At 41.9% G+C, this 19514-nt stretch overlaps 1 protein-coding gene and 1 non-coding gene across 4 annotated transcripts in view; one reads left to right on the top strand and one right to left on the bottom strand.

The window, feature by feature from the left end:
- Window positions 1–19514, top strand: part of LOC126466578 (serine/arginine repetitive matrix protein 1-like) — a 636028-nt gene that overhangs the window by 386791 nt on the left and 229723 nt on the right. The window lies entirely within an intron of this gene.
- Trnas-cga (transfer RNA serine (anticodon CGA)) lies at window positions 17087–17161 on the bottom strand. Its single transcript has one exon. It is a non-coding gene; the product is annotated as a tRNA-Ser (tRNA).

The following is a 19514-nucleotide window of genomic DNA, read 5'->3' as shown; positions in this document are numbered from 1 at the left end:
GAGGAGATGATATTACGGTACTTTGGTGTTTCTCGTGCTAATGGTGTGGTCACTTTCCCAGCTTAAGAAACCACTAAATGCTGAAGGGTATGAACACATTTTACAGTATTGTGTGCTGCATAGCGTAGAGCAAAAGTGGTAATGATAGTGACTATTTTTATCAGAATCACATAGCACCTTGTCATAAAACATTATCTGCTAGTTAATGATCTGTCAACAACAACGTTCCTGAAATGGACTGGTCTGCACGGAGTGCCGACCTCAATTGAATGGAAAACCTTTGAGGTGAGCCAGAATGTCGACGTCATTCCAAATTCTCACATCTGATATCAGAATTTCCTCTGGTTTCGGCTCTTGATGAAGAATGATGTGCCATTCGTCCACAGACATTGAGATACCTCAAGAAAAGTGTGCCAAACAGAGTTCAAGTTGTCAGAAAGGTGAAGCATGGACAGATCCATGTTATTGTCCACCCATATGTACCTGATAATATTGTTCAGATTTAGTGTACCTATATCCAGTGTCTGTTCCTTAAGCCACTGGTAATTTCGTTCATCTTTAATGGCATCACGTATTCCAGCTCTTCTTCCTGCTGTACCGATGAGGGTACAGCAGGATGTACTCCTTCAACGACCCTTCGTTCCAGGCAATTTCTTTGCAATATATATCAGGGCTACATCAAATTTTCTCACTATTACTACTGCCACGAACTAGTCTTCGTTCGTCTTATATTCTTAGTAATATCAGTTCATTTATCATTCTACTCTCCCATTTCGCCTTTAGCATTTTTCCCCTCAACCACATTGCAAAACTATAATAATATTTCCCAGTAATTCAGACTCTGCATGATTCGCTACCTTACAGTACTACACTTCAGATAAGGAACATTAGCGAATCTGTTTTTAGTTGCATCGGAATTCCTTTTTACTGTCCAACGGAATTCGTTTCCGCCCAGGTGCAAGCAGTTTTTCGAGAGTGGATGAACGGAAGGATGGTCGGTCATTTTCATACACAAGGACTGGGCAACAGTTTCTCAAGGCTGATGAATGTATGCGAAGATCAGTAGCACATGGTGAGGAAAGGAATGGAAAAGCACAGCATTAAATGTTATAGCGGTACCTCTTGTACCACGGGATGTGTATACCGATGAAAATGTGCGAGAGAAATGATATTTTAATAAAATCTGTAGAAATTAAACGATTCACGCTTCGATTAAAATATAGGTACTATGCTGAGCGACACAATTAAAGGACCACTTTTTGGAACCACGTAATTTTCTTCCATTGCGACGTGTAAGTTTAAATTTTGGTTCAAAGGTGCCTACGACCTTTCCTCTGTGGACACGTCCATGGTGGCATCGGGCAGAATTTTGGTGAAATTGGTTGCCAATGTGACATCTTGAAACCCAGCTTACACGTCACATGAAATTCTGAGCTCTGGTCTTTCCTTCGCATGAGTTTGTACCATTACAAAGGAACTTTGTGGTCACCTTTGAGCCAAATTTCAAAGATATGCGTCACAGTGGGAGATACTTACGGGGTCCCTTAATTGATTGCGGAGTGTAGGTTATTGAATGAGACAATACTTGTATTAGTGGCCTAATTACATACGGAAAAATTATTTTTAGTTGCTTGTGTACAGTAATCTAGGTAGCGTAGACGCTACTGACATCTTTAACTAGCTGCAGTATATTGTGACAAACACTAACTGAGAAAGTAATATCGTTAAATATTATCTGCATTTTCCCAAGACAAACTGCCTATTCTAATCGTCTGTTCGCATGTAATTATTGATAAATTTATTTCAGTTATAAATTAAAAAAAAATTTTGAACACAGGTTCGAATCATCTGCCATTCGTATCTAAGTGACAATGGCGCACCGTTGTATTGGTTTTGTTATCGGTTAATCCTAGAGAGTTCAGAGTCGGTTAGAGGGTTCCCCAGTGTTAGGGAATGGATCACGGTTTAAAACATTTGCCTGACAACCAATGGAAATCTCACAAAAGCCCTAGCCGAGGCCGCAGCGCAAGAAAATATTCCCAATTATCAACTCGAACAATGCAAGTATTGGTTTGTGCTTCATCGTGGAGCTTCACGTAATGAACAAAGACGTGGAGCGTTCAATAAGTAATGCAACACATTTTTTCCTGGAAGTATGTTCGTTTCATTCAAGATTACAGTACACCACGTTATTTCTCACTTCTTAAAAACCATTCAACAGTCAAGATCGCACAAAATATTTCTCTTTTATTCAAGAATGTGGAAACCAGTTTTCTTGAATAAAAAAAAATATTTTGTGCGATTTTGGCTTTTGAGTGGTTTTTAACAATTAAAACATATCGCCTTTCAATATTCTCGTAATGAGAGAGTTCAATCTTATTCCTCACTCTTTTGTCTACAAAAACCTACTTTTCAAAATATTCTGCGTTCAGTTTGACGCCCTGACGTCCCCTCACTGGGAATGATTGTTTCCCTGCAAGTTAGTATTCTACTGGTCGACGACGGAGCCAATATTTACTTGCATCAATTATCTCCCACGTACGGCTTTCGCGGAGTGCATCTTCCGTTGCGCCAAACAGATGAAACTCTGAAGGTGAGAGATTCAGGCTGCAGGGTGGACGAGGAAGAACAGTCTAATGAAATTTTGTGATGTCCTCTCATGTGCGCCTTGGGTTTTCGTGATAAGGAGCAGTTCGTTTGCTTTTCTTGTGGCGAACAACTCGCTGAAGTCGTTTCTTCAATTTCTTGAGGGTAGCACAATACACCTCCGAGCTGATCGCTGCACCATGAGGGATGACATCAAACAGAATAACCCTTTCAGAATCTCAGACGACCGTCGCCATGCCACGACGTTACCGGCTCAAGGTGTGTCTTTGAACTTCCTCTTCAGAGGAGAGGTGGTGTGGCGCCAATCCATGCTGTATTGCTTCTGATTCGAAGTGATGAACCCATGTTTCACCGCCTGTCATGATCGTAATGCGGAACGAATTCTGCACAGGTGGTTCTTCGTTGGTTCTTACGGTGTCCTGTTAGGTGGAGAGGAACCCAACCGGCACACCTTTGAATACCCTACCTTGTGGACGAGTATGTCAACACTACCAACAAAAAGTCCATTTGTCCTGCGGGTGATTGGATAGGTTTCCGCTGCCCAGTTGCGATGTTGACCCACGCCTCGCTCACCGACTCACCTTGCTTTTGTTCACTGCCAGGTCTCTGTCGACATCCTACAAGCGCCTATGAATGTCAGCGATCCTATGGTTTCCGCCTAAACAAACTCAGTGACAGTCCTCTCCTACGAACGCACCTGTGATACACACGCGACTTTGGACGCTACATAGAGCGTCGCCGGGAATCGGAACGTTCTTAAACTATGATGGCTGAAGCGGGGATATTCTACGGTTTCTCACAACAAATTACGTAATTTTTCGACGGACATTGGCTCAGAAAAAAGGATGACGTATTGAACTCCCGTTGTAACCCCCTGGCCGACGGCGAGTGTGACACACAATTCGGCTACTCATGCTTTTCAAGCTCCGGCACAATCCCCTTTGGATAACGGCAGCTTCGCAGTCTACATTCGTACCTGATGCCTTTGTATAATACAGGCAGATTTCATTTCCCGTGTCACGGGATGCTCATCCTTCAGGCCGTCAGGCTATCTGTGATATTAACCTTCGTGCCACCTTCCAGCAGTACCGCTACCATTTTTGATACTGTCATTCAGCTACAGGACAGTCGCCATGTATATCCCTCATCCTGTAGATCACATTCGCGTACAGGGTATCAAACCCTATTAACAGCAACCGATACACAACTTTTGTATGCCCGTTTGGAGACGGGCTCGATTGATTTTCAAGTGCCATGCAACAGGTGTAAATACTGTCGTGTTTTAATTCTTTCGAAAGCAGCCTGTGGCATGCGCAACATCAGCTAGGAGTAATAACTATGGTCGACAAGCGAAACTATACATTCTGTACTGATGGACCGAAACACTATGACTGTTGCCACCGCCAGATCGAAGGCCACATGCAGGCGTTGTAGGCATTTGACGCAGCAATTGAAATGTGTGAGCAGTGCAGAGGCGAGTGAGGAATCATTCGAGGGGCAATATGAGACCTAAATGAGGAAATCCACTGACATGAATAATTCTGGCAAAGCGCAGATTTTTGGGATGCCAATCCTGGGAACAAGCATCTTAGAAAAGTCGAAGGTGGTCAGCTCTTCGCGTGTTGCGTCGTCAGCATCTGTGCCGAGTGTTTGATGAAAAGGGAAACTATGTGCAGGTGATAGTGTGTGAGGCACGCATGCCTTATGACAGAGCTCGATTGCCCGCTTTGTAAATCAGAATAGGCACCGATATGTGTCAGATTTTAGACGACGAGTACAAATATTTCGAAGGACATTGCTCAGCGCACATTGTTGAAGATGGGGTTCCGCGGCAGATGCCTGCATGTTGAGCCAACGATATCGTAAGTTATTTTAGTGGTCACGAGATTGGAACTCGAAAACGTGTCGCTTAGATGTAATGAGTTAGTTTTTTTTTTCTTTTTTTTTACACGAGGTCGAGGACGAGGAACGTGTCTGGATACGCTATTACTCAGGCGATCGGCTGCTCGAAACATCCAGCGCGCTACATATGCAGACTGTTGGGGGTGGTATTAGACGAAGAGGCCAGACAATTGGCGTCCATGAGACGTGTGATAGTAATCGAAAGCGCCATCACAGCTGAGCTATACACCAGCGTTATAAGGTTTCCCAAAATTATTTACAGCTTTGATCACGTATATTTGAAAGATGGGAAAGATAGAAAGGTGCTATTTGAGACATAATGTTGACACACAACAAGGTTTTGGTAGCCGTTTAACAGAGTTCTATATGTGCGGAGCTGTAGCGCGCATGATATGTAACTTTTATTCCAGTTACTTTCTTTCCCGGCCTAGCATGTCCCAACTAACTTATGTGCTGCTCTGATACGAACTCACAGTCCTCGGAAGACCCGCACCAGGATCTGGTGGACAGTATCCTTTGATGAACCTAAAAAAAAAAAAAAATGTAATGAGATTATGTCTGAAGAGCTGCGTGGCCAGGAAACTGGTCCTCCTCTGAGAACCCAGTGACCTGGAAAAGTGTGCAAACCCTTCGAAACCACTGAGGTTCAGCGAGGAGGAATATAACATTATTATAAATATGAGTGAATAATTATTTGTAACTTTAATTGCTCTCTCAAAAAGCCATACCTGTGTTAATTATTTCTTTCCGCTGCAAGGAGCGCAGCCATTGATGATAGCTATTTGTATCGCGTTTTTTGTCTGTGTTTTCCTTAGAATGTCAGGTTGCCACTTTTGCACTTCTAGATATGCAAATGTCCCGATAAACAGTCGATATTACTGACGTCTCTGCAAAGGAAACCGGCCTCAGCCCATGGTCGTGAAACAGGCCACACCATGTGTTTACCTTTAGACTGTATCACACGCTCTCAGTGGTAAATTGGGGCTGTTAGAGTCCCAAATCGTCACACTGTATGCATTTACAAGGGAACGGAATCACGTTTATATTTACATAGTACATTGTCAGAATCTGAAATAACTTCGTCACACTGTATGCATTAACAAGGGAACGGCATCACGTTTACATTTACTCAGTACATTGTCAGAATCTGAAATAACTTTATCAATAGTTATTTCAATGTACAGACGGGGAAAGACATGTTGCACAATTAGTTTAAATGTACTTTATGACTGGGGTTTGAACACTTCACATCGATGTTATACTCTTGAACCATGGACCTTGCCGCTCGTGGGGCCTCAGCGATAGAGATTGCCGTAACGGAGGTGCAACCACAAAGGAGAGGTATCTGTTGAGAGGCCAGACAAACGTGTGGTTCCTGAAGAGAGGCAGCAGTCTCTTCAGTAGTTGCTGGGGCAACAGGGGCAGCTTGACTGATCTGGCCTTGTAACATCAACCGAAACAGCCTTGCTGTGCTGATACTATAAACAGCTGAATGCAAGGGGTAACTATAGCCGTAATTTTTTCCGATGGAATGCAGCTTTACTCTATGGTTAAATGATGATGGCGCGTTCTTGGGTAAAATATTCCGCAGGTAAAATAGTCCCCCATTCAGATCTCCGAGCAGGAACTACTCAGAACGACGCAGTTATCAGGAGAAAGAAAACTGGCATTCTAGGGATCGGAGCGTGGTATGTCAGATCCATTAATCGGGCAGGTAGGTTGAAAATTTAAAAAGGGAAATGGATAGGTTTAAGTTAGATAAAGTGGGAATTAGTGAAGTTCGGTGGCAGGAGGAACAAGACTCCTGGTCAGATGAGTAGAGGGTGATAAATACAAAATCAAATAGGGGTAATGCAGGAATAAGTTAAGTAATGCATAAAAATCATACGAGCTCAACTACGAACAGCATAGTGAACGCATTGCTGTAGCCCAGATAGACACGAAGCCCTTGCCTACCACAGAAGTGCAAGTTTATATGCCAGCTAGCTCCGCAGACGACGAAGAGATTGAAGAAATGTACGACGAGATAAAAGAAATTATTCAGATAGTGAAGACAGACGAAATTTAATAGTCATTGGGAACTGGGAATTCGTTAGTATGAAAAGGAAGAGAAGGAGAAGTAGTAGGTGAATATGCAATAGGGGTAAGGAATTAAAGAGGAATCCGCCAGGTAGAATTGTGCACAGAGCATAACTTAATTATAGCTAACACGTGGTTTAAGAATAATGAAAGAAGGTTGTACACATGGAAGATGCCTGGAGACACTGGAAGCTTTCAGATAGGTTATATAATAATAAGACAGAGATTCAGGAAGCAGGTTCTAAATTGTACGACATTTCGAGGGACAGATGTGGACTCTGACTACAATTTATTGGTTATGACTGTAGATTAAAACTGAAGAAACAGCGAAAAGGCGGGAATTTAAGGAGATGGGATCTGGATAAACTGAAAGAACCAGAGGTTGCAGAGAGTTTCAGTGAGAGTATTAAGGAACGGTTAACAAGAACGGGAGAAAGAAATACTGTAAAGAAGAATGGTTAGCTTTGAGAGATAAGATAGTTAAGACAACAGAGGATCAAGTAGGTAAAAAGACGAGGGCTAGTAGAAATCCCTGGGTAACAGAAGAGCTATTGAACTTAATTGATGACAGGAGAAAATATAAAAATGCAGTAAGTGTAGTGGTCAAGAAAGAAAACAAAGATCTCAAAAATGAGGTCGACAGGAAGTGCAAAATGGCTAAGCAGGGATGGTTAGAGTACAAATGTAAGGATGTAGAAGCATGTATCACTAGGGGTAAGATAGGTACTGCCTACAGGAAAATTAAAAAGAACCACTTGCATCAATGTCAAGTGCTCAGATGGAAAACCAGTTCTAAGAAAAGAAGGGACAGCAGGAGCGTGGAAGGAGTATGTAGAGGGTCTATACAAGGGCGATGTACTTGAGGACAATCTTATGGACATGAAAGAGGACGTAGATGGAGGTGAAATGGGAGATGTGACACTGCGCGAGGAATTTGACAGAGAACTGAAAGACCTAAGTCTAAATAAGGCCTCGGTAGTGGACAACATTCCATTAGAACTACTGATAGTCTCGGGAGACAAAACTCTATCATCTGGTGAGCAAAATGTATGAGACAGGCAAAATATCCTCAGAATTCAAGAAGAGTATAATAATTCCAATTCCCTAAGAAAACAGGTATTGACAGGTGTGAAAATTACCGAACTATCAGTTTAATAAGTCACGGCTGTAATATACTAACGAGTTCTTTACAGACGATGGAAAAACTGGTGGAAGCCGACTTCGGGAAGGATCAGTTTAGATTCCGTAGTAATGTTGCAACACATGAGGCAATACTGACCCTACTATTCATCTCAGAAGATAGATTAAGAAAAGGCAAACCTACGTTTCGAGCATTTGTAGGCTTAGAGATGGCTTTTGACAATGTTGACTCGAATACACTATATCAAATTCTGAAGGTAGCAGAGGCAAAATATAGGGAGGGAAAGGCTATTTACAATTTGTACAGAAACCAGATGGCACTTACAAGATTCGAGGGGTGTGAAAGCGTAGCAGTGGTTGCGAAGGGAATGAGACAGGGTTGTAGCCTATCCCTGATGTTATTCAATCTCGGTATTGAACAAGCAGTAAAGGAAACAAATGAAAAATTCGGTGTAGGAATTAAAATCCTTGGAGAAGAAGTGAAAACTTTGAGGTTCGCCGATGACATTGTAATTTTGTCGAAGACAGCAAAGGTCTTGAAAGAGCAGTTGAACTGAATGGACAGTGTCTTGAAAGGAGGATATAAGATGAACATCAACAAAAGCAAAACGAGGATAATGGAATGTAACTTAGTCGAATTAAATCAGGTGATGCTGAGGAAATTAGATTAGGAAATGAGACACTTAAAGCAGATGATGAGTTTTGCTATTTGGGCAGCAAAATAACTGATGATGGTCGAAGTAGAGAGGATATAAAATGGAGACTAGCTATGGCAAGGAAAGCGTTTCTGAAGAAGAGAAATCTGTTTATCGAGTACAGATTTAAGTGTAAGAAAGTCTTTTCTGAAAGTATTGGTATGGAGTGTACCCGCACATGGAAGTGAAACATGGACGATAACTAGTTTAGACAAGAAGAGAATGGAAGCTTTCGAAATGTGGTGCTACAGAAGAATGCTGAAGATTAGATGGGTAGATCACGTAACTAATCAAGAGGTACTTAGTAGAACTGCGCAGAAGAGGAATTTGTGGTACAACTTGACTAGATGAAGAGATCGGTTGGTAGAACATGTTCTGAGGCGTCAAGGGATCACCAATTTAGTACGGGAGGGCAAGTTACAGGGTAAAAATCGTAGTGGGAGGCCAAGAGATAAATACACTATGCAGATTTTAGGATTTAGACTGCAGTAGTTACTTGGAGATAAAGAATCTTTCACAGGATAGAGTAGCACGGAGGGCTTCATCAAATCAGTCTTTGGTCTGGAGACCACAACAACAACAACAACGCTTAGGGATTAGGTATTTGGAAAGCCTGGACTCGTCCTGAGGAAGCGCCAGTTTATTATACTGAATAGAATGGCGTTCAGATAAAGCCAGTAAGCCGACGAGCCTTCCACGATATGTGGTTTGGTCTGTGGCAATTTTGCACAGTAGCCAGACCCAGCGGAAAGCGCCGCTATAAGGGATGGCAACAGGCCTTCTCATTTTTCGCTTCTGCAACATCCTTTCTCTTCGCTGAAGAGGATGGTAGGATGACCGAAATTAAGAAGTAACCACCTCAAAGTGATCTCGTAATGCTGTGCTTCTCAAGATTTGATTGTTTTGTACTTTTGGAGGGAAACTAAAATTTTGGAATTTGGAAGTTGTTAGTCATCTCTGGTATAGTGCAGGCATTGGTGCAAGATATTTCCAAGCAGTATTTTGGTAGCGCTAGAATTACATTATAATTCAAGAATGTTTCCAAAAGGTAGACAATTTTGCATATTAAATCTGAATAAGTTACGCAATACGTAAAGATACTGCACAAGATATTCTACACCAAAATATCACTTGCGCTGCTTCTGATAATGCAAACTAGTTACGCTTTACTATGTAACTACACTACGCAACAAAATATTTTTCTCTGCTACTGGACAAAAAATACGTTCTTTATAGTAATTCATATGCGCTGAATACGGAACTGCTGTCATATTTGCTCTGGCACGTCACGAGGAAAGGTTATGTACAGGTAAAAGTTGCCAAGAGTAATGCTACTAACTTCGTTGAATTGCGAAATCGAGAAGTTTGAGGAAAATTAATGTGGGTATTTTGGAACGAAAACTAAATATTATAATTAAGAAGTGAATTATAAATGTTTGTTTACCTCCGAAATGACTCAACAACCCTTAGTTACATTAATATTGACAATGGCTTGGTTTAAAAGTGAGTAGAGCTTTTTGCTTTAGAACTGTGACCATCTTCTGTTTCTCTTTGCAAAAACCAACTGTAATCCCCCATTATGTGCAAACTGAACCGGTCTTGGTAACTTGCTTCAATGGAGGACATCTCCTGGTGGAATCTTTGATCGCGCTCGTCACTTAGGACTCCCGTAGTTGACGAAAAGAAGGTGAGATGCGAGTACAAGAAATGCATCTTTAGTGACATTCGGAAGCCGCGGCGATGGAAGGCTTTTGGAAAGTTGACCATAATTTCTGCGTGGTTGTCTGCTCTGTGATTCCCAAGAAAGTTACGCACGACAAGCACAAATATGTCTTAGGCTGCTAGTTTTCGTTCTGTGGGCTCCAATCTGAACTGTGGATCTCAAATCATCTTTCTCTCATTACTGGTCCAACAAAGAGCTTTAAATTATACGTCTTCCACCTCTCCAAACTTGCCTTTAAGGTACTGAAACGACGATTTGTTTTATCCATCGCTGCAACAAACTGTTTCATGAGACCCAGTTTGACATGGAGTGGGGGTAGGTAAATCATATTACGATCCACAAAATCTTATTACGATCCACAACAGGTACATTTTGAACGTTGTACTGTCCGACTACGGTAAATTTCTGTGTGTCCAATTTATCAGTATGTATTGATACTTTGTCATCGCGACTAATGCACAGGAAAAGAAAGCATATGTGCTTTGTATGTATACCCAGTCTGAATTCCCAACAGAAGGGCTACAGCCTTGAAATACGACAAATATTTCAATAAAAATTCCAATTATGCTCAGAAAACTTAAGCAGTATCAAGAGAGTGTTCCTTTTTCGTCGGTTTGCTTCATTCCAAAGGCATGAACAATAGGGACTGATGGTTTCTCGTTACCACTATTTAATAATGCACTTTTGAGACTGCTTGATCTAGAGTCAGTAAAAAGACTCTACTCTTCCCTTCTGAATTATGTCACATCATGACAGAAGCAAACATTACGTTCAACAGCATAGTATGCTGCAAATTTCACGTGGCCGTCTCGAAATTGCGTAACTTTAGGACCTCTCTCGAGTAAGTTCCACTCCTTCACTCTGGTGCTCAACAGGGACAAATCGCGCACCAGGCCTTTCAGATCGGTTAGCTGATCAAATGTACCTTTTTAATGTCATTGTCGGGATCACTCGTGGATTCCATAGCTCCAACGTCACGGTCATTACCTTCAGTATCACTCTCTCCGTTGTTCATTGCATCGGATGACGGAACTATTGGTAGTCGGTAATCTGTACCATGATACACAGGCCTTAGATCAGACTGACAGTCCGGATACACGATTTTTGGCTTGTATCCGGATATGTTGGTCAATCAGAAATAGTAATCTGAGTGGTGGTCTCTCAGCTCCCTGTAAATCATGAGATCAGCAAGATTCATTCGATTTCATTTACCGGTTAACGATGGAATGAGGCCGGAGTAATAGACAGGACAACAGAGATGACGAGCTTAGGATTTTGTTTGATCTCCGATTTTACATTCCAAGTAATGTTTGCATGCTATACGTAGCTTTCTGGCCATGTTCTTGTGCTAGTCGGACGTCATATACTTGCCACAAATGTAGCAAAAGTAGTACAGACAGTTCACATAACTGCATCTATTAATTAGAAACGACTGTGCTAAGCTTTTTAAACGCCCTTTGTATTTCTTGAAACAATTGCATGAAGGAATAAATGTACTGAGAAGCAGTAGTTAGTATACAAAGTTCCTCGAACAAGTTTCTACTTCGTGGTCTTGAAATTACGCCATAAATGATTCTCATTGCAAGGTTTTACATGCTAAAAACCTTTGCTCGGCTTCACGAGTTGCTCCAGAATGTTTCCCTGTATGGCATACTAAAGTGAAAGTAAATGGAGTATGGAAGAGTTTTGTATTTATGTCTCCTACATCTGACATCATTCTCACTGCAAATACAGACTTGATTAGAAGCTTCAGTAATTCTGTGTTATGCCCCTCCCAACTGAATTTATTATCGAGTTGTAATACCAGAAATTTAACACTGTCAGCCTCTTTAATCTACATGTCTCCATACATTCTACATATGCTGGAAGAAATCTCTTACAGGTTCTGAGCTGCATGCAGTGGGTCTTTTCAAATTTTAATGACAGTGAATTAGTTTCAAACCTTTTATTAATGCCAGTGAAAATGAGATTAGCAGTTATTTCTAAGTCTTTACTCGACTAGCTACCTAGTACAATATTTGTATCATCTGCAAACAAAACAAACTTAGCATCTGGCAGTGTAACAGACGAGAGGTCATTAATGTTCACAAGGAAGAGCAATAGACCCCGGGTGCAACCTTGACGAACACCACATGTAATTAATTCCCAATCGGATAAAGACTAATTGATTACTGCAAAGGTATTTAGCAATGGCAGCATTTGTTTTCTGTTAGTTAGATAAGACTCAAGCCATTTCGCAGCATTGCCAGTGACACTATAATATACTAATTTACTTAAGGGAATGCTATGCTTCATATAGTCAAAGGCTTTTGACAGGTCACAGAAAATGCCAGTAGCCGCTAATTTATTACCTAATGAACTAAGTACATTCTCACTGCAAATGGAAATAGCTTTCTCTTTGTCAGAATCCTTAAGAAACGGAAGTGTGACTTGGACAATATATTATTTGCAATTAAACGCTTGAACACAACTTTTTCAAATATTGGTGAAAAAGCCAGCAAAAATGAAATTGGATGTTTGTTCGATAGTATCTCTTTATTCTCCTTCTTATAAAGAGGCTTAACATTAGCGTATTTTAGCTAGTTTGGAAATGTTCTGATGATAAGAGATTCATTACACAAATAACTGAAGATAGAACGCAACACATATGAGAACTCTTTCATTAGATTGGTTGATATATCATGTCCAACACAATGCTAGGGTTTTAAGAATTTTATATGGATGCTACTTCTATGGCAGACGTGAGTGTCAAGACGTGAGTGTCACTTACATTTTACTGAATCTAATTTTGATGATTGGGCTCAGATACTCCATTGCGCAGTTCACCGAACCTGATAATCCCACGCTGTCAGTAACAGGAACAAAGTTCTTGCTTAAGAGGTTTCAACACCACACGCTATTGTTATCAATGTCTTATTTACTTTCAGAGCTATCTCTTCACCTTCCTTTTGGTCCCACCTCTCTCTGTCTTCACTATATCCCACACGGTTTTCTTTTTGTTGCCAGGTGTAATTATCGTTTCCTCATAAGAAAGCTGCTTTTATTTATGGATTACTTGCTTCAGTAATCTGCAGTATCCTTTGTAATGCATTACAATGCTATCATCAGATCTGTTCGTAGATAGTAGATACATTCTCCATTTTGTCCCATATGATATCTTTATTCCTTGTGTAATCCATGTTTTATTCTTTGATTTCTATTTGATTTACCTTTGGCGGAAAACAATTTTCAAAAGCAGAAGTAATTTTATTACTGAATGCTTCGTGTTTGCCTTTTGAGTCAGAAGTGTTGTAAACATGTATCCAGTTCATGTCTTTAGGCAATCTCCTAAAATTCTCAATTTTTTACTGATTTATTACCCTCCCGTACTCAGATTTAATAGATTTCTGTCCTGACAAGTTTCAACATTTAACACAAGATGCTGCGTGCCATGATCAGATAGGCCATTTACTATTGGTTTTGTGATATGACTGATTTTCCTAGATTTGTCTACGAAGATATTATCAATAGCTGTCTCAGAGCATTTACATAACCAAGCTTCAGAGTTCACAGTAATAACTTAATTGAATGACAGTGTTACTGATTGTAATAATTATTCACTTACAGGGCGTTTCAATAAATCCACATTAAAATCACCAGCAACCACTATTTCCTTGTTTTTTTCTTTGGGATGGGACAACAGACCTCACGGACGAGTTAGAACTTGTCGTGGACTAGATAGAACGTGTCCAAGTGCATCCACAGATGCTAGAGCAGAGCAACCTCAAAAATACACACACTCACCTAATAGTACATCAAACACAAATCGTTGATGCAGCTACAACATTACCAATGTACAGGCTACTAATATGATATGACTTTCAGCAATAACTCAAAATCCTGACGTACAACAACATTTCTGATTGCAAAATCAGTATCAGCACACACTGCTACGAAACACGCGCGCCGGCCGCTGTGGCCGAGCGGTTCTAGGCGCTTCATTCTGGAACCACGCTGCTGCTTACGGTCGCAGGTTCGAATCCTGCATCGGGCTTGACTGTGTGTAATGTCCTTATGTTAGTTAGGTTTATGTAGTTCTAGGTCTAGGGGACTGATGACCTCGGGTGTTAAGCCCCATAGTGCTTAGAGCCACTTGAACCATTTTGAAAACACTCGCGCCATTTTCACCCAGTAGCAAATTCATTGTTGGGTAGTGTTTTTCATGTAAATGAAAGCCAGAATAAAGTAAACGATAACTGTTGTGATTGTGTTTTTTCATTAGCTGAGAAACAGCTAATTCTCGATATTGTCATCTTTCTATTGCAAGTACGTTTTGCTTACATTACTAAAATACTACCTCAAAGCTGTATATCAGTCAGTGGAAAATTCATTGGATTTGATATTATGTTCATGAGACCTTTAATGTAAGAAAGCAGAGCCACAAAACTGTGGAAGGTTTTATTGTCAAAGTGCTTGATTCACTTCATTTGCTCAGTTTCTCAAGGCAAAAGTAAATTCAGCCAAGAATGAATAATGTACTAAATCTTTTTTAGAAAAGTGTCGTGCTGAAAATAAAGCCATCAAATATCTAGTGAGTTTCAATCTGCTACTAAAAGCGAATAATACGATTATTCAAAAATAAAATCATTAACAGTTATTAGTTTGATGAACAGAAATATTGTCTAAATTCGTCCCTTGAGGACTGGCGACCAGAATTACAAAGTGGAACTAGCCATTCCCTTTCCGAAGGAAATGTCTTAAGCGGAATAAATGTTACTTCCTGAGTCAGCGATTAATACATGCGGTGCACTTTGTTGTAGAACATTGAAAACCAAAACGATACTTAAAGATAAGTAGTGGAAGCTAAGTGTTTAACTTTGTTTCTCAGTGTAGCTACTCCCTAAGATCAAGCCTCTAAGTTTTTCACTAAACGCGTCGCAAAAGGTATGATAGGTAAAATATTACTCATCCATGTTTACACTTGGTTTATGTTTGTAGACTGTTCAGTTTAAAGGCAAACAGATCTCAAAGTGCAAATTTAATGCTCGAAAGCCTTTCAAGGGCGGGACAAGGTCATATGGTGTAGCAGGCGCCACCAGCCACTCGTAATAAAAGACAGCAACTAGACAGTAAAATTGCAGGCGAAATAGAGAGATGGAGTTTCGTTAAACGTTTACCGTCCCATTTACCAACCGATGCGAGTACTAACTGCAATTGCAAATGCTTGCCTTTTGTTCTGTCAACGTGTTTGTGTGCGTACTACAACTGCACCTTATTCTCAAGAAGCTTCAGAACATTGTGTAACACTGTATACAAATCACCTGCAAACCTTCCAGGGCGCTCACTCCTGGAAGAAGGATAATGTGGAGACACAGCCTAACCACAGATTAGGGGATTGTTTTCAGAGTGAAATTTTCACTCTGCAGTGGAGAGTAAGCTGGCACGAGACTTACTGGCAGATTAAAACTCTGCATCTTATAGGGACTTCAACCAGGGACTTTTACCTTTCGGGGGCAGCTAAGCTACAAAAGCATGACTAACGACCATTCTTACAGGTTTCCTTCAGCCAACACCTTGTCTCCTACCTTCAAAAATGCAAACATGCTCTCCTGCAAAACTTGTAGAACTAGTACTCCTGGGGGGCTTCGAAAAACATAAATATAGATCTCAGTCCTATACGTCCCGCATGCCAGTGCAGCGCTCAATCTCGTTCGGTATATCTGCTGCAGTAGAGCTTGTCGTCCAGTTCAGCAAACAAGTAGGCGGACTCTCTCTCTCTCTCTCTCTCTCTCTCTCTCTCTCTCTCTCCTAGGCAAAAACAAACAAACAAACACACACACACACATACACGAGGGTGGTTTGAAAGCTTCTCGGAACGGAATAAAAAAGAGTTAGTTTCAATGTAGTCAAAAATATTCAAATGTGTGTGAATTCTTAAGGGACCAAACAACTGAGGTCATCGGTCCCTAGACTTACACACTACTTAAATTAAATTAAACTAACTTATACTAAGAACAACACACGCATATGCCTGAGGGAGGACTCGAACCTCCGGCGGGAGGGGCCGCGCAATCCGTGATATGGCGCCTCAAACCGCACGGCCACTCCGCGCAGCTCAGTGCAGTCTTCTTGTAGATCAATGCACTTGGTTCAACGATATTCCAGTTCCTTGATCCAATCTCGATCATGAGTTTCCTCCAGGCCTGCACAACAGTTGTCAACTCCGGATATCAATTGTTCGTTGAAGCGAATCTTCGTCCACCAAGAAAAATTTTAAGTATTGGGAAGCCACATCAGATGAAGAAGTTGGGTGTGCCAAAAAAAAATGTTTCAAATGGCTCTGAGCACTATGGGACTTAGGTCATCAGTCCCCTAGAACTGAGAACTACTTGAACCTAACTAACCTAAGGACATCAGATACATTCATGCCCGAGGCAGGGTTCGAACCTGCGACCGTAGCGGTCGTGGGGCTCCAGACTGTAGCGTCTAGAACCGCTCGGCCATTCCGACCGGCGGTGTGGCAACAATTCATACCTTAGTTCGTGTAATTTTGCTGTGGCGGCGGCATATGTGTGCGGGCGCGCATTGTCTTGTTGCGGTACCGACCTCGCAGATAATTTTTTTATTTCCAATTCTTCAGTTGAAATGTGATATACCCTTTCAGATGACATCTGGCAAGCGCAAATAATTTCACACAATTTCAATCGGCGATCCTCCATGACCGTTTTGTGCACTTTTGCAATGATTTCAGGGGTAGTGACACATCTTGGCCGACCACTGCGCGGCTCGTCATCTAAGATCTCCCGACCAGATTTAAATTCATTTGTCTCCTTGGCAACAGTTGTATATGGAGGAGCAGAGTCCCTCAGTTTATTCTCGAAATCGCATTAATGTGCTTTGCGTTCATACCTTTCTTTACGAAGTATTTAATCACTGAAACTTCCTGGCGGATTAAAACTGTGTGCCGGGCCGAGACTCGAACTCGGGACCTTTGCCTTTCGCGGGCAAGTGCTCTACCAACTGAGCTACCCAAGCAAGACTCACGTCCCGTCCTCACAGTTTTACTTCTGCCAGTACCTCGTTTCCTACCTTCCAAACTTTACAGAAGCTCTCCTGCGAAGTAAAGCTGTGAGTACGGGTCGTGAGTCGTGCTTGGGTAGCTCAGTGAGCACTTGCCCGTGAAAGGCAAAGGTCCCGAGTTCGAGTCTCGGTCCAGTACACAGTTTTAATCTGCCAGGAAGTTTCATATCAGCGCACACTCCGCTGCAGAGTGAAAATGTCATTCTATTTAATCACTATTGGAATATCGATTTTTTCCATCTTCGAAAATCACCACTACGCGGGAACAACAGAGCCACGTCACCGCCACAGCTCTCGTCCAAGAGCACTGACGAGTCACTTGTTTACAGGCAACAGTGCAATGACTATCACGTGAACAACTCTTTGCGCTAGCGCTGATCTTTCGTCGTGGTGATTTCGGGAACTTTTCAAACCACTCTCGTACACACACACACACAGAGAGAGAGAGAGAGAGAGAGAGAGAGAGAGAGAGAGTGACAGAGGGGGGGGGGGGGGGAGATTGACGCAGCTTGTACAGTAGGGACAACCGCCTGGCTTTTGGCTTCCCCCAGCCCCACTGTCCGACGCGTAGCTCTGGAGAGAAGAGCGACACGCCACACTCGGCAATCACGGCAAACAAGCGCCCGCCAGCAGACGTAACGAGCCACTTCCGCGTGCCCCCTCGCAACTGCGCTGATCCCCTATGGCGGTAACTGAGACGACCGGCGAAAGTCCTAACGAGCAGTACTGTTTGGACCTGATGGATTCATGTTACGCAAACGTCCGTGAGCTCCAATCAGCAGCTTGCGATGAGCACAACAAGGTAGTGATGTTACCTCTGCCCGTCCTCCAGACAAACGCGAAAATAAGGTGTTACAAGGGTCACCTTCCTCTAAGGAGCGGAACTCCATAAATCTGTTCCCAGGAACAAGGATTTTTAATCATTTACGTAAACCCGATTTTCTTTTCATTTAGTTGCACCTTGATGGCGGTCGCTGAGTGAACTTACTATAACACACCGGAAACTTAATAATGAAATCTATCTACTGTCTTTTCAGTAATATTTCTAAATCGCCAGCGTTATTCTGAAGCACAGTTTAATCATCGGAGTTCCATTTATTTAACCGAGGACTTTCACTGCGGTGTCAACGTCGCATGTAGAATAGCTACTCTGCGAGAATATGCTGACCCGACTCTGTAACATCTCAGTGAAGTATGATTAGTGAATTATTGCTCAGTCTCAAGGAAATGGCTGTTACAGACAGTTTCCGGACAGGGTAAGGAGGCCAGTGCGAATAGGAAACTTGCGTAGAGGGTTGTGGTTGGGTTCTTTGGGGAAGAAGACCAGACATCGAGGTCTTCGGTCTCATCGGATTAGGGAAGGACGGGGAAGGAAGTCGGCCGTGCCCTTTCAAAGGAACCATCTCGGGATTTCCCTGGAGCGATTTAGGGAAATCACGGAAAACCTAAATCAGGATGGCCGGACGCGGGATTGAACCGTCGTCCTCCCGAATGCGAGTCCAGTGTCTAACCACCTCGCTCGATAAACATGCGTAGAAGCAAGTACCACGGCGAACAAATGGCTCTGAGCACTATGGGACTTAACATCGGAGGTCATCAGTCTCCTAGAACTTGGAACTACTTAAACCTAACTAACCCAAGGACATCACACACATCCATGCCCGAGGCGGGATTCAAACCTGCGACCGTAGCAGTCGCGCGGTTCCGGACATCTCACAGATTCTAAGACGCCACTATCCTGACAAATGACCAATATTTATGGTAAGCAAACAAAAGTCACTTCGACAACACCTAGGAAAAGGTGTGACAAAAGTACCCCAAACGACTACAAGAAACAATGCTTAGTCGCGTCTACAATTGAATATCAACGTGACTTGGATCGTTTCAGTGTTCATGAGTTTTGGATAAGCTGCGCTTTCATATCGTATTCCTAAGGTGAAATACACTCTCCGACTAAGGACGCAGAGTCCAAAGTACTGATGGCTACCTGCTTCCAAAAATTATTGCGTTAACACGTCTAAGTTGGCGAACAACATAGCTTTTTTATGAGCATGTGTGATTTATACTACAGTGCCACTTTAGGGTCAAAGCCCGTTGTAAATAATCTCTTCATTTTGAAGAGGGGCATATGTATATGATGCAGACAAGGTATTTTCGTTGAGAATTATTTATTGGTAATGGTACTCTCTCAATACGTTTCCCGAGGAAGTAATTACCTGAAAAATACAGTATTCAATTAATTTTTTAGATGTCAAGAAAAGCTCATTTTATCCTTGCATGGCTCCAAAATGTTCTTTTGGATCGCATAC

Source organism: Schistocerca serialis, chromosome 1, assembly GCF_023864345.2.
Source record: "Schistocerca serialis cubense isolate TAMUIC-IGC-003099 chromosome 1, iqSchSeri2.2, whole genome shotgun sequence".
Classification (NCBI taxonomy): Eukaryota; Metazoa; Arthropoda; class Insecta; order Orthoptera; family Acrididae; genus Schistocerca; species Schistocerca serialis.
The sequence above is the reverse complement of the archived record's forward strand: the minus strand, read 5'-3'. Positions and strand labels throughout refer to the sequence as shown.